General features: G+C 36.3%; 2 pseudogenes; both read right to left on the bottom strand.

Moving 5' to 3' along the window:
- Nucleotides 1–423: 423 nt before the first annotated feature.
- LOC120125358 lies at nucleotides 424–4,028 on the bottom strand (annotated as a pseudogene).
- A 6,328-nt stretch (nucleotides 4,029–10,356) lies between these two features.
- Nucleotides 10,357–15,702, bottom strand: LOC120125361 (annotated as a pseudogene).

Below are 15,702 nucleotides of genomic sequence, written 5' to 3'. Positions count from 1 at the left end.
CAATTTCCCTTTTTTTAAGCATTTTGACCCCAACGTTTCATTTCAGGATAAAAAAACCTCTATTTTGGAGCGTTAACCGTTTGCTAACTAACGATTTCAATCCACATAAGGGTATTTTTTTCCCAAAATAAAACGTTGAGGGCCAAAATGCTCCAAAAAAAAGAATAAAGATAAAAATGATCATTTTGATAAACGTTGGAGGCTAATTTTGACATTATACCTATCCTATTTACGAAAGGACTTGGCACCGTTTAACCATGTCGGACCACGACTGTCGTTCTTTTGACTCCCATAAAAAAGTTTTCTTTAACAAAGTCCCAAATTCTTAAATAAATCAAAAGAATTATTTCATAAAAATGATGAACACAACTTTGTAATAAATATGGGTTACAAATTTAGTTAAAGAAACAAACACGAAAAGCACTACCTAGCGAGGGGAGTACTCAATTCAGAATCCAGATTAACACTAATCATTTCATTCTCCACAGCTAAATTCTCATGATTTTTGGCCTTTCGAGCTACCTCAATCGCTAAACAATCTTCCAGTTCCATTACCACATGATTCATGGGTGGCCTTCTAGAGGGAGTTGGATGTAGGCAAGCCATTGCTATTTCCAGAGCTTTCCAAACAGAATTCACATCAAAATTTCCCTGCAATCTCTTGTCAACAGTGTTTTGAATGTTCCCTCCCACAACCTTGGAGTTAGTCCATTGACTTATGTGTAAAACCTTTTCATCTTCAGCTCTTATAATTGGAGGTTGGCCTGTGATTATCTCCAGCAGAACAACCCCAAAGCTATAAACATCACTTTTCTCTGTTAACCTCTTTGATCTGCAGTACCTGCATGCAACCCAAATCAGCAACTAACAATTCAGATGGTTGGTTGATTTGTATTAGGCTTGTCATCAACCCCCATTAACTTTTTTCTTCTCGGTTATTTGTATGAGTAGGAGTTCATTTTTCAGTTTTAACCGAATTAACCGATCGAACCGAATTAGTTCGGTTAATTCGGTCGGCCACCGAATTAGTTCGGTCGGAGAATTATTAACATTTTTTTCAATATTCAGTTACAGTTAATTCGATTCGAAATCGGTTAATTAACCAAATTAACCGAAATTATTAAATATGAAATATATTATATATATTAAATACATATTTTAAACTTAAACTCATTAAGAATTAAGACTCAATTATTTTTTAATCACATTAAACTCATTAAATTATCAATACCTAATTAAAATTTTAACCCAAATAAAAAATACTTATATTATATTCAAATTAATCTAATTAAAAAAATTATAATTTTTTTTGGTTAATTCGATTAACCGGCCAAAATAACCGAATTTTATTCGGTTCAGTTAACGGTTAAAGAAAAAAATTCGGTTAATAAAAATTCGGTTCGATCAGTGATCGAATTAACTATTTGAACAACCCTATGTATGAGGTTTGTCGTGAAGATCCTTTTATCATTTTACTTTTGGCATAATATCAAAACTCACCCCTAACATTTGATAAATAGTAATTTAGGTTACTTTTCTTATTTTTAAGTACTTTGCCCCAGCGTTTTTTTTTTTTTGTAAAATGTGTCCTGGTTGAATGAAAATCATAGTTGACTAATGATAAATGTTTATTCGTTAATGTGATAAATCCAAAGTGATGATGTGATATGTGCCATGAAATCACTTTTGTACAAATAGCATGGGTCACATCATCACTTATGTATATGTGGTATGTGTCACATCATCATTTTGAATTCATAATACTTATTTCATCAGAGACAAACATTAACCGTTAGTCAATTAACGATTTCTATCTAATCATGATCATTTTATTCTAAAACGAAACGTAAATATTTAAAATATTCTAATAAAGAATAAAAGTTAAAATCACTATTTTATCTATCGTACGAGAACACAACTAAATATAACCCAATCTTGTGGACAGAACTATTATATAAACGTAATTAATTTAATGCAAAAATAATAAATGTATAAAATTGACTTTGAAAATGGAGAGAATGAAAGCAAAGGCACATACTCAGGGTCAAGGTATCCGGGTGTTCCAGCAACAATATTAATGGAAACGTGAGTGCCACTTTCAGACTGAAAATATCTAGAGAGCCCAAAATCAGCCAATTTAGCTTGCAATTTGTCATTCAACAAGATGTTGGCCGTCTTCACATCTCTGTGCACTATGGGTGGCTTACTCCCATTGTGCAGATACTCTAGACCTACAACCCTCATCATCAAGCTTTTATATCAGCAGCAACAATAACAAATAATATTATAATATATATATCTGTATATATTTACAAGTTTTCAGCTATATATGGCTAGCAAGCTCCAAACCTTGTCCTGGCTCCATTGCTATACGAAGTCTCCCCTCCCAAGTCAATTAATCTTCTGTGTTACCTGCAATTGCAACAGAGTTTGAATACTAATAATGAAGAATTTATAGATTATATGGGAGAAAATCACAGTTAACCTGACAGGTAGTTTCTTAGATTTCCATTAGCCATATACTCATAGATGAGCCCCATGTTGTTGTCTTCATTGCAATATCCAACTAGGGCTGTCAAGTTTCTATGATGAGCCGTCAAAAGAAGTTCCACCTGTACTATTCATTAGATTTTTCAAATTTATTTAGAAGTATGTTTATATATGAAGAGTTTTGTAGAGTTACCAACCTCTGTCTGGAACTCCTTGTACCCTTGCAATGATGATGAGGAAAGCATTTTCACTGCAACTTGAGTGTCACCAAAGCAGCCATGGTAAACTGTTCCAAATCCCCCTTGGCCGAGAATCCTCTCGAAGTTGTTGGTCATTTTTCGAATCTCCGAGTATGTGAATTGTTGAGTCTTCGACTTCAATTGCATCGGTTTCGATCTCGTGTTCTCATTCACTGAAAAATGTACTCAAAAGAGTTGTAGCAAATTGAAATTTTCTTTTCCAGGGTAATATCTTGACTGCTGCACTGCATGTTAGAATGCTACTGGAATCGTACCTTGTTTTCTCCTTAGCATCCAAAGAATACCCAATGCTGCTATGATGATGAACGACGCACCAATTGATGCTACACCTGGAACAATGAACTTATTGTTGGTCTTCTTCTCCTTCTCCTTCTTCTTTGTGCATGAATTTGGAGAACAGAGATTTTGGTTTCCATCAAAGCTACATTTTGTACAAGAGACGAGAATTAAAGATGGTTCATGAGACACATTAATGTGTTTTCATTCTGAAAGTAATCTCATTCGCACCTTAGTGACAACAATTTCCGGTCAGATTTTGAAAGAAGCTCAGCTGGAACAGTGCCTGTCAGATTGTTTCCGGTCAAGTTTCTGCAACACATACAAAATGTGATTTTTCTTTTCCTACTAAGATTTAAACTCTTTTTTCCCCCTGTTAACACAAGTCACTTACAGGGACCGCAACAATGGCAATCGAGATAGAAAATCCGGTATCGATCCCGTCAAACTATTATACGATAAATCCCTGACAAATAACAGCAAATTACTATCAAGTAGATGTTGATCCTGCATGATATTACATATTATCATAGGAACAAAAACTTACAAAGTTTGTAAAGATGTGAGTTTGGATAGAATTTGAGGTATATTCCCGGTTAAGCCGCTTGAGGACAAGTTTCTAATTGAATTCCATCTTATCAAGAGATATAAACTGAAAATATAAAGATGAAGGCCGCTTTGAAGTTTGATGACAGGACTTACACAGATATGATTGCAGGTGAATTATGATCATTGTAGCTGCAATCGACACCATCCCACGAATAAACTCGAGGGGCACGTGGATCACCTTGCCAATTACTTCTCCTTGCTCCATACAATGATTTGATGCTCATGATTGCATCAGCTAACATGTTTTCATACAATAATCAGAAGAAAAATCTTATACATCGTGAACCGATAACGAAAAGTTGACAAGACCGTACCATCTCTTCTGTTGGTTTGTGATTGCGTGAGGTTGGTGACAGTGTAAACCTCAATGGCGTTGAGGATTGGTGGAAGGGTATAATTTAGGCGACACGGTCATACTCTTCCCTGTTTCCACAAAGTTTGAATCCGATGTATAAGATATACCAGTGTCAATAACGTCGTAGCTTTCGCCCTTCAGTAATCAGTAGTCCAGGCTTATGAATCCTGAAAGGAAAGGCGAATATAGTTGGATCGTTGGTAAAAATATGACAACTGAAAGTTGGTGTAACACCGTAATTTAGGGACAACTGAAACGGTGGATTAAATTGTAAAATTTTAAAGTTGGCAGACCGTCCGACGTTCGATCGACGAACCGAAACCACCATCGTGTTCGTTGTCGACCGAGGAACAAAACCCCTCAAACCTTTCACCGTGAATCGTTGCCGTTCGTCGTTAATTTCAGTCGGAAGTATCGTCGATAATAACTCGATTTCAGTTGATTTTTCATCGATTCACGATGATCCGTTTACGACACCTCCCGCACCATCGTGTTCCTTGCATCGTTCCGAGTCTGCCGGTGTCATCCTTGGTCTCCGTCGACGGCGGCGCGTGAGGAGGTGAAGCAGTCAAAGTTTCCAATTTGTTGAAATCGAGCTCTCCGCCGTTCAAAAATTTGAACCGAGCTTTGTAAGTACCTCGAAATCACTCAAAATAATTTTTATAAAATTTTCCGTGATTTATAGGTTGCCGGAAGATGTCCCACGCGCCCCCACGCGCTGCCACTGCGCGTGGGGAAGGGAAAAATGACCGGTTTGACCGGTTTTGGAGCTGTTTTGACCAGTTCCAACCCGACCCGACCCGACCCGTTGGCCGTTGACCGGTGTTGACCAAAACTTTGACGGGCTTTGACCGAGCATTAAACGACCTTTGACTTTGACCGAGTATACCTATCTTAACATTTTTTGAAATTTCAAATCCGATTACGCAGTCCGTTTTTCGAAATTAAGACCCGAAGGCCTCGAAATTGCCAGTCAAACCCGTTGACTTTGATTTTTACCGAAAATTCTAAATTTTTGAAAAGTCATATTTTATGCTTTCGACGTCCTGAATCCGAATCCGAAGTCCGTTTCGCCAAATTCGAACCCGGTAAGCTGTTTTTCACTGATTTATCATCCGATTCGATCTGTTTTTCAGAATTAAGTTCCGTTTTTTTATGTAATTTCTGTTGGTATGGATCTGAAGAAATATTGGAAGATGATTTCAAGATCGAGGGCGTTCGAATGGAATTTTATGGTCGATCAGTATTGCATGGAAATCGAGGTAATATTTTACTACCTCTTTATGCTTTATAGAACGTGTTGGTATTGGTAAATGCATGAATGAAAATGTTTGGTCTCATATGTGTAATTAATGAAGATCTACACTTGATACAAATACGGTAGCAAGTAGGTAACTGAATATGGCTCAGATGACTATTATAAGAAATTGGAGGACAGTTGAAATTAAATTACAAGTTCTGGAATTAAGTGATAAAAGAATCAGCCATGAATATGTAGATTTAAGTGATAAAAGAATCAGCCATGGATATGTAGATTATAATTTATCTCATTAAAGGTACTTAGATGGTAAATTATGAGAATATTTTGATTAGGTAAAATTATGAAATTACCCTTATGTTGGAAAATGACAAGTATTGTCCCTGGAAGTGGATTAATAATCTGAAAAGAATTATTGATTTGATAAAACTATTGATGTGCATAAGAAATGTTAGTTTTACTTGGAAATTATGGATAACCGGTTTTTAACCCCAAGAGGGTTTATGCTAGATACTAGAAGTCTTTTAAGGAATCATTTCAAGATCAAAGAATGTTCGAGGAAGCAATTAATCATAGGATCTCCATATTATATTATTTTCGTTAAGAGCTAATATCGAAATTATCTGGTTAAGAAATTACGAAAATGCCCTTGAGAGGTATAATAGTCTGAGTTGACTCTGAATGAGAAAGTACTTTGAGGATTTGTACTTAACTCGATTAAGTACGAATTTAATTATTAAGATCATGTCTTTGTAAAGAAAAATTCATGATATTTCGTTTGTAAAATCTGAGAAGGCACTTGACCCGAAAATATCCTAGTAATGAGTAAATACTTAAAGAACAATTTATCGGGGTATTCTGCTGTCAGAATTGTTCGAAATGACTGAAATAAATAATAAGATTGAATTTAATAGTAAGATCAGCCGGAAGAAAAGGATTAAAATACATTGAATCTGTAAAATGACCAAAATACCCCTGTAATAGAAATGACCCAAGAATACCACCAAGCTCAGGAATGATTGGATATCCTCGAGCTCTGAATGAATGGAATAAAATTGAACACCAAAATTACCAAAATACCCTTATGGCCTATATTAAGTAAATGTATTGGATTAATTAAGGAATCCAAATAAGCATAGGTGTTGGACTACCTTTAAAAGTTATGGAACACAGCTTAAGTGAGCCGATCAACCTTAATGATATGTCAGTACCTGAACGGCATAAATATTACTTGAATGCGTGTTTGTCTACTCAAGTTTGGCTCGATGATAATTTTGGAAGTATTCAGCTCAGCTCAACTCTAGATCGCATTCAGCACTAAGAATTTGATATTTGTTCGACAAATCAAGCACAAAGACCGAATTGAACTGAACGGAAGTACAATATGTATATGAAATTCAGAAACGTCTGAATTACTCTGGAAAACCCCAAAGTAACTGGAATGGACTTTACTGCTAAATAAGCTAAGTAACCTCAATGGCTGAGGATTAAATAAGTGAATTGGATAAGTCTGGAAATTCTGTTGAGTTTATAAGATGTAATGTCCTTATGGAAGATGAACTACAAATCAAGCACGTCAGTATTTCATGATACAGTGGAAGCGTGAACATGGAATAAAGACATTGAAAGATTTATTCAGCGATGATTCCGAAGATGATCTCTGGACAAGAATTTTTGGTATTAAAGAATAAATACACTAGAAGGGTAATGAATTGACCAGTCGATAAGTATCAGTTATGGGAGTTGTTCGATATTCCGATAGATCGACACCAATCATAAATGTTTTGAATATTTGTTTCTTCCTTATCAGCTCAATTCACATTCTGAATAACTGATGATTCTGTCAGTAATGAACTCTTCTAATAGTGATTCTAAATTCCAACATTCTATCGACATACTGAAGAACTGTGTTTCTATGCCTGATACAATACCTCTAAATAATATCCATAAACTCTGGTGTGTTCCCTACTCACATGAATATTTTATCTGATTTTCGATTTGAATTCTGATATGATACTTGACATGGATTCTGATCTGATATCTGACATGGATTCTGATCTGATACTTGACTTGGATTCTGATCTGATACTTGACCTGGATTTTGATATGATACTTGACCTGATTTATGTTTTGATTTTTGATATATCCGTTTACGGATGGACATATTTTACTTGGGGGTAATGTTGGAAGAAGTATACATGAAGGCTCCTCGGCTGTGTGCTCAGGGCCTTACTTCAGGCTCTTCGGCTGTGTGCTCAGGGCCTTACTGGACTTGACGGTGGGTGTATGGTTCTGGGGAACCTACACATTTTGGACTTGACGGATGGGGGTATATATATGTTTTAAAAAGGATCTGAAAAGTTACATGATTTTTGGGAACATACTAGAAAACCTATTCTGATATCCTGAACCTAGACATCCAAAATATTTCCATCTGAAATGAATACTATTTGTTACTACCTGCGATATCAATGGACCTCAGCTCAACATAAAGATCTGTAAATATCTGAACCAATAAGGAAAAATATGTTTATCTGTATCTGTACGTTCTTCAGCATCATCTGGTAGTTCTGTATTACTGAGCTTTCCGAAGCTCACTCTATTACTCAACATTGCAGGTTAAAAGAATCGTACCAGTGCATATATCGACATCAATAAAGGAATTCTTCCGGTGTTGCTTGCAGAGAATGGTACATGTGATTAGGGGGCATGTAATTGTATTTTGTTTTATATACAAGTATAAAAATATGTTTTATTTTTACATACTGATAAATCATTTTATAAGTTACATGTTTTAAATAAAAGTTTTAAATTTTCCGTTATTTTTACAGTGGGTCGCTCCGGTGGCCCTAATGTGATTTCCCGGATCGGATAGGGTTAACCGCATCGGTCTGGGGGTTTACAGTTGGTATTGAAAATTTGGAATTTCAAACCTGGTTGCGCCTGAGTTAGAGCAAACAGGCAAAAACAAGTAAGCGCGGCAGTGGGGAGGCGAAGATGCTTTAATGTGTCCATTTTGCTTCCAAAGGGAATGATCGGTTTCTATAGCTATATGCATAACATTTTAATAAGCTGGTGGTATCATAATGTACTAATCAAACATAAATTCTTCTTATAATATTGTTATCGTTTTTCAAATTTTCAGAATTATTTGCAGAGTTGGGTTATGATTGTGAGCTGTCACACGTTAGGTGATAGTATCAAGTATTAGTCAAGGCTTTATATTGTGGGGGTATACATGGTGGATTTTTAATATGTTATCATTTTTAATATAAGGGTAAATTACATTTTTAGAGTACTTGCATTTTGGTCATCGAACTTCCAAAACTTGTAATGTAATCACTAAACTTTTAATTCGATATTATTAGGGTCACTATCTTCAGCTGGCGTGGCATGCTAATTCCAAATTGATAGTCGTTGCTCGAATCACCTACATCATCATTGTTTGAGATTCTTCCGATCATCATCTCTCCTAAACAATTTATTTTCTTCTTCTTCTTCTCATTCTTTCATTTGTTTCAAACTTGTTGAAAAATATTTCAATCTCTCAAATCTCAACCTAACTAAAAAGCTAAAATATCTTTTTGATCTACCACTGCCAATCTCTCATCGTAATCGATACAATAAGGTGAAATTAGTTTATATCTTTTTTTCTCTCAATTTTATTTTTTTACTGAGTCGCACCACGAACTTTTCAGATTAGATCGAGACGAAAATCAGATCATAAAACTCTAATAGGAAGCTTCTAACAATAACTAGTGAATCTATCAAAAATAAAAATAAACAAGTAATAGTTAAACTAAAATGCATATTTAAATCAGAGACTCTGTAAGAGTGTTTGAGCTTTCATTGTCAAATAGTTGAGAATGTTTAGAACAAATACTACCTTGTAATCACCCAAGATGGCAAGATTAAAAAAATACATATATATTTTTTTTAAAAAAACTTGTTTCTCTCAAAAAAAAATTCTCTCGTCTCTCTTTGATATTTTTCTGATGGATAGTCCTTAATATTTCAACTTATGAAAATTTAACAAATTAAATAATAAAAGTGTTATTTAACGAACTACTAGAGAAAAATGTAATGGCAAGAAAGGGACTATAAAAGAAAATTAATCTTTTCTCACCAAACACAAATTTCTCACTCCCTGTTGTTTGGAGCAATCCAACGCCATAATTTATCTCTTTTTTCATCTTCTTCTCGTTTGATTTTTTTTCCCAGATTATTATAGAAAGAGAGTAAAACAACTTTTTACCATTAGAAACAAATAGTTTAATTGAGAAATACATGGAATTATTAAATGCCAGAGTGAGAATAGTTGCAAGATTCCATTCTCATTGCCCACAAACTGGACGTTTATACGACCACCCTCCTAATTCTGATCATAGATCCGCCGATGTCTCCGCCAGTCTAAGTCGGAAGGGTCAGATTCAGGACCCTCTTCCAAACCCAACGGCCACCGTCGGTGCCAAGCCTTCCATGCGACTCGACTCTACTCACTTAATTTTTTATTCAGTTTCATGAAGAAACTGGCACTTGAAACAACTTTTAACCATAATATTTCAGATTCTTTCATTCATAATTTTCTTTTGATAAATTCAGAAATGAAAATGATGAATTTTAACTTAATATTTTTCTTCCTATGATTGTGTTTTATATGCCCGAAACTACTTATATGCGAACGAAAAAATTCGAACGAATTTCACAAATTCAATAGTATACTGCTAATTTAAAATACATCATAAATCTTTCCAAAAAAAATATTCATCATGAAATTAATAAATATAAATATGCTGGAGGTATAAATAATGAGCACAGCATGATGTACTATCCCTATGAGACTATTATTGCTTAGTGGAAAAGTGATGTATTTATACTCTGGAGGTATAAATAATAGTATCCCTGATCCTACTAAGCAATCAAGTGATAAAATATCATAGGGATGGTACTCAATCAAAGGTCAAACTAACAAGAGTTAATAATTTAATGACCAAAAATTAATAAATCAATAACGTGACCAAAACATAATTTTTTTGAATTTGGTGAATAGAAGTGTACCAATATAAAAGAAAAGTGGTCGATCAGGAAATTAACCCATAAATTTATTATTATGAAGTAGAACATATAATAATACCTATAATTGTAAAACAAAAAAAAAACTTATTTATCATACAAGATGTGAAGACAACCCTATTTCACCTATGATCATTTTGGTGCAAGACTCCGAATGGACCGAGCCTAAGCATCGAATCTCTAGAGACCACGCATGAGTGGAATTATATTATAGGATTTTCCCTAAATCATCTTGCTAGGGGACTTGAGTCAGAGCCGGACTCCATGGTCGCCATCCCAATCGATTTTCCAGGTTCATTTTCATGGCCACTTCTGGTCGTTCTACCAATCTCGGACGACAAACACTCGGCTAATTCCGTGACCACATAGATCATGGTTGGCCTTTTTATGGAAGCTCGAGATAAACAAGCCATTGCTATTTCGACCACTTTCCATGCAGAACTGACGTCGAAATCTCCTCGTAATCTTGGATCAACAATGTTTTTGATATCCCCATTAGACAACATGGAACCAACCCATTGTTTTATATGAGTAGCCTCATCTCTGCTTCTTATATCAATCACTGGTCGGCCTGTGATGATCTCCAATAGAACAACTCCGAAGCTGTAAACATCACTTTTCTCGGTTAACCTGTTGGTTGCAGAGTACCTGAAATGTCAAAATTATCAGTTTTCAGTTGTTCAATGCTTTGAAACACAGCAACTGGGACAAGATTAGATGAGCTTACTCTGGGTCAAGGTATCCAGGGGTACCAGCAACAACTGTTGAAACATGGGTTTCAGAACCTTCGGTCGGAAAACTTTTTGAGAGACCAAAATCAGATAGCTTGGCTTGCAAGTTCTCGGTTAACAAGATGTTAGTACACTTCACATCTCTATGGACTATAGGTGGTTTGCAACCATTGTGCAAATACTCCAGTCCTATAATTTCAATCTTGTCAATCATTAGGTACAATTACATAAAACGATACTAAGGGTAGAAGAAGGAAAAATTTATGTTTTGATCACTTATGTTATTGATTTGTTATATGTTGATTTTCCCTTCATTCTTATGATGTTTTGGTCACTTATGTTTTGGTCATTTTGATATGACAACTAATCCGTTCAAGAGTAGATTTGAAGAAGCTCCCTCCGTCGATGTTGGAGTTTGTAGAGGTATATTGCCAGAGATAATATAGATGTCGGTTGAAGGCGACGAAAGCAACAAGTCACAGGTTTGAGTTAGAGAAGAGTTTTTTTCAAGTTCATAATTTTTTTGAATATGGTGAAAAAATGAACTAAACTGAAACATAAGTAACCAATCTTGTAGTTTACCCTAATATATTAGGCAAATGCATGCAGGCTTACCTTGGGCTGCCTCTAGTGCTATGCTTAATCTTTGTTCCCAACTCAAGACACCGCTACTGTTTCCTGCATCCACACAGAGTTATTCTTGTAGGAGTATATTAATTTTGGCAGTATCAAAATTAAAACAAGTGCATGTAGGGTGAAGAACTGTGCACTCAAATTAACCTGACAGATGCTCGGATAAGTTTCCCTTGGCCATGAACTCATATATTAACCCTAGGTTGGTGCCATCATCACAATAACCTATAAGTGGTGTCAAATTTCTGTGATGAACTCTCAAGAGAAGTTCAACTTCTGCATGAAACTGCTTGTATCCTTGAGCAGATGATTCAGAGAGCATCTTCACCGCGACTTGAGTGCCGTTGAAACTTCCATGGTAAACTGTTCCAAATCCTCCTTTTCCAAGAACCCTTTCAAAGTTGTTTGTCATCCTTGAAACCTCAGAGTAATTGAACAACATGTCCTTTGGTACCATTGACTGGTATGCAGTACTTTTGGAGTCAACATCCTTCTTTCCTGCTGAGAAAATTATAACAGGTGCAACAATTAGCCGATGCGTATGAAGGGAATTCACCAAATTTAGTGGAAGTAGTCATTCATTCATTCATACCTAGTGATTTTCTCTTTCTAATCCTCCATAAGATAGCCACTACAGTTGCAAGGACAGCAACTGAAACAACTGATGCTACTACGGGTACGACAGTGTTGTTTTTCTTCTTCTTTACACATGAAGCTTTTGCACAAAGATTCGGATTTCCTTCAACACTTCAATCAATTCAATACAACACCAACAAATAAAGAGTAAAAAGAGTCAGATTAATGGTGTAGCAGGTAAGAGAAAATAAAGGGAATTGAAACTTGTTGGTGAGACCAAATGGGTTGTGATGGCTATTGACGGTTCAACTTTTTAATTTAGGTGGAGAGTCTTTGGATGGTGTTGATAAGACATGTCTCCGCAAGGAGATAGAGAAAAGAAGAATAAGGGTGAGGTGATTTCATAGAGGTCTCACCCATTTCTCGGTCATAGCTGAGAGATTTTATAGAGGTTTTTACTGTGCGTGTCAGCCGTAGGGCTAATGACTACCTATAGACTGACAAACTAGATGAATATGATCAAGAGGTGGTAGATTTAGTATTGGTAGGTCACGTGAACCTGTCAAAGTCTACTAGTCATGATTTTCTAAATGATGCTAGGTGTTTGAGATCTTTCTTATGGAGTTTCGAGTTATTGGAGGGTCAGAGATATTCTAGGGTCCTCTGTTGATTGTGAGGAGCGAGAATAATATATGTGGAGCCTTGATCCATTCTTATGTGATTAAGAATTCTGAGTTCTGGCAGATGAGTTCCCCTATAAATGTCAGCTGGAGCTTCAAGTGTATATTGAAAATGAGGCCTGTTGTTTCTCACTTAATTGTTGGTCCGGTCAGAGAACTTAGCACGAGACAATTTTTGGAAGGACATGCGCATCAAGGCTCCAAGTGTCTTATGGCATCATCTGGTTTGGTTCCCTGGGTGTATCCCAAAGCATAACATAATCCTGTGGATGGCTATCTTAGATAGGCTTCCTACTAGGGTAAGGCTTCTGCGAATGGGATTAAATATTGAGAATGACAAATGTTTGCTTTGTGGTATTGAGGCTGAGACTAGAGATCATATATTCTGTGTGGTTTTGCGAAAGCATTATGGGGGCTATACTTTCTTTATGTGGTGTCAATCGTAGAGTCAGCCATTGGGATAGAGAATTGGCATGGGCTATCCATTGTTTCAAAGGAAAGTCTCTCATTGTGAGAGTGAGTAAACTCGCATCGGCTGGTTATGTGTATGGCATTTGGAATGAGAGAAATAGTAGATTGTTTGGGGGAAATACTAGACTAGTGGATGATGTATTGAAAGATATTAGAGAAGCCATCTGGATCCGACTGAATGGCTGGACTATCAGTAGAGTTGACTCGAGAAACGCTGCCCTCTGTGTAAGTTGGGGTATCTCGTGAGTTGGGGTATTCTTGTTCTGTTGTTTTCATTGGTTTTGCTGGTTGTACAGTAGTTGTTAATTTGCTGTTTATGTAGTAAATTGGTTTCTTGTAGCAGGTTTCCTGCTTTCTTAGGTAATGAAAATGAAATTATCAAAAAATAATAATAATGGATAAATATGAGCATAAAGGCTTACCTTAATGTCAAGCCATTCCTTGACCTTTCAACCAGTTCTGCTGGCACTGAACCATTAAGATTGTTATCATTCAGGTTTCTGTAAACACAAAACATTAATTATTCCTTACTTATAAAACAACATCAACAAAAGGTACAGAACTTAATTTCTAGTCCCATGTGACTTACAGTACTGTCAAGGAGTGCAAGTCGCGTAGAAACTCAGGCACTGGTCCAGTCAAACTATTGTTTGACAAGTCACTGATATTTTGACAGAAATAATTCAGTCTCCATTTCAATAGCTACACGATTTCTCTGTTCATGTGGATAATACTTACAGATGTTGTAATCGAGTAAGATTTTGTATGTAACGAGGTATCCCTCCTGTCAACCCCATGGAGGATAAGTTCCTGAATTCATGATCAACAGTTTTATTAACAAATTATATGAAAAAGATCAATTGAATGTGGATACTTACAAGGATATGATTCTTGGTGGACTATTATTATCATAGGTACAATTAAGACCTTCCCATAAGAAATCTTGAGGGGTGCATGGATCCCCTTGCCAGTTTCTCCTCAATCCATACATGTATTGATATTCAAAATTGCATCAACTGTCATACATACAAGTTGGAGTTAGACCAACAGTCATGCATATATGTTTCAAGTTTTAGAGAATATACCCTCTGTATCAACTGTCTGCAACAGTACCAATTCTTTCACTGTATACATCTCAATGGCATTGAGAATAGGTGGAAGGGTTGAGTTTGTCGTCCTTACTAAGGAAATCTCACCATCTCTGAGGGCTGCTGGGCTGTAAAGAGTGTCTGCAGACAAATACGTGGGACTATAAGGCCCACCCCAGTAGTTTCCATTGATATAGATATTGAACTCACGGGATTGATTAGCTTCAAGCTCTTGAATTTCAGCAAAGTGCATGTATATATAGTATTGAGCATTTGGAATCGAGCTGTTGATGGGAAAATTCAATGGCTGACTAGCATTTGCTGGTGTGCAGGCACTTCTCATGGCAAGCAATGGTGGTTGGTAATCGTTTAATCCATTTCTGATATCGGATGATGTAGCTATTTGTGTCCAATCAGTTGTTTGGTAAGGCGACCAAGCACGATCGTATATATCTTGGCTATACCTGAATACTCTGGTTCCAGTCGAACAAATGTCGAATCGTTGAAGGAACGCCATTGATCCAGCGGTGTAAGTAGTGTTTTTCAAAAGCCTCAACTCTAAGGCAGATATGAACGGTGTGCCTTTCCCAGTGTTCACAAGACAAATATGAAGATAATTGGATTGGAGAGCATGAATCAATTCCCAGGACAAATCAGGAGATGCAAATCGTAATATCACATTAGCCCATAGAGAAGGTCCTAAATACAAATCAAATTCGGGTATCTCATTCCTTTGGTCGTAGTTTCCATACATGAAAGATGCTCTAATAAGGTACCTATCTCCCTTTCTGAGCGTTAGGTTGTAACAGTTTCTTTCACCTTCAGGAAAGCTTCTAAGGTAAACCATCTGCCGTTGCATGTTGGTACTGAATTCCGGCAATACCCTCCGACTTACTCCGGTTTGCGTGTAAGCGTCGTCGGAGATGTAGTTTATGCCTGTTGTAGCTTCAGTGTAGCGTGTACCTTCCGGTGATCCACAGTCCAAGCTAATGAACCCTGAAAAATATAAACATAAGAAGTTGGTTATTACGATTCAAATTAATATATATAGACGCACACAATCATCGAAAAAAATCAAACCTGATTGATCCTGAGCATGAATCACAACTATTGCCAGAGCAAAGCTGCTAGCAAGCACAAGGACGATATCTCTTATCATAGCCATCACACAAATTCCCGACAGAATGTGGGATCAAATCTAT

This window comes from Hibiscus syriacus, unplaced genomic scaffold (assembly GCF_006381635.1).
Source record: "Hibiscus syriacus cultivar Baekdansim isolate YM2019G1 unplaced genomic scaffold, ASM638163v2 tig00110430_pilon, whole genome shotgun sequence".
In the NCBI taxonomy this organism is placed as follows: Eukaryota; Viridiplantae; Streptophyta; class Magnoliopsida; order Malvales; family Malvaceae; genus Hibiscus; species Hibiscus syriacus.
The sequence above is the reverse complement of the archived record's forward strand: the minus strand, read 5'-3'. Positions and strand labels throughout refer to the sequence as shown.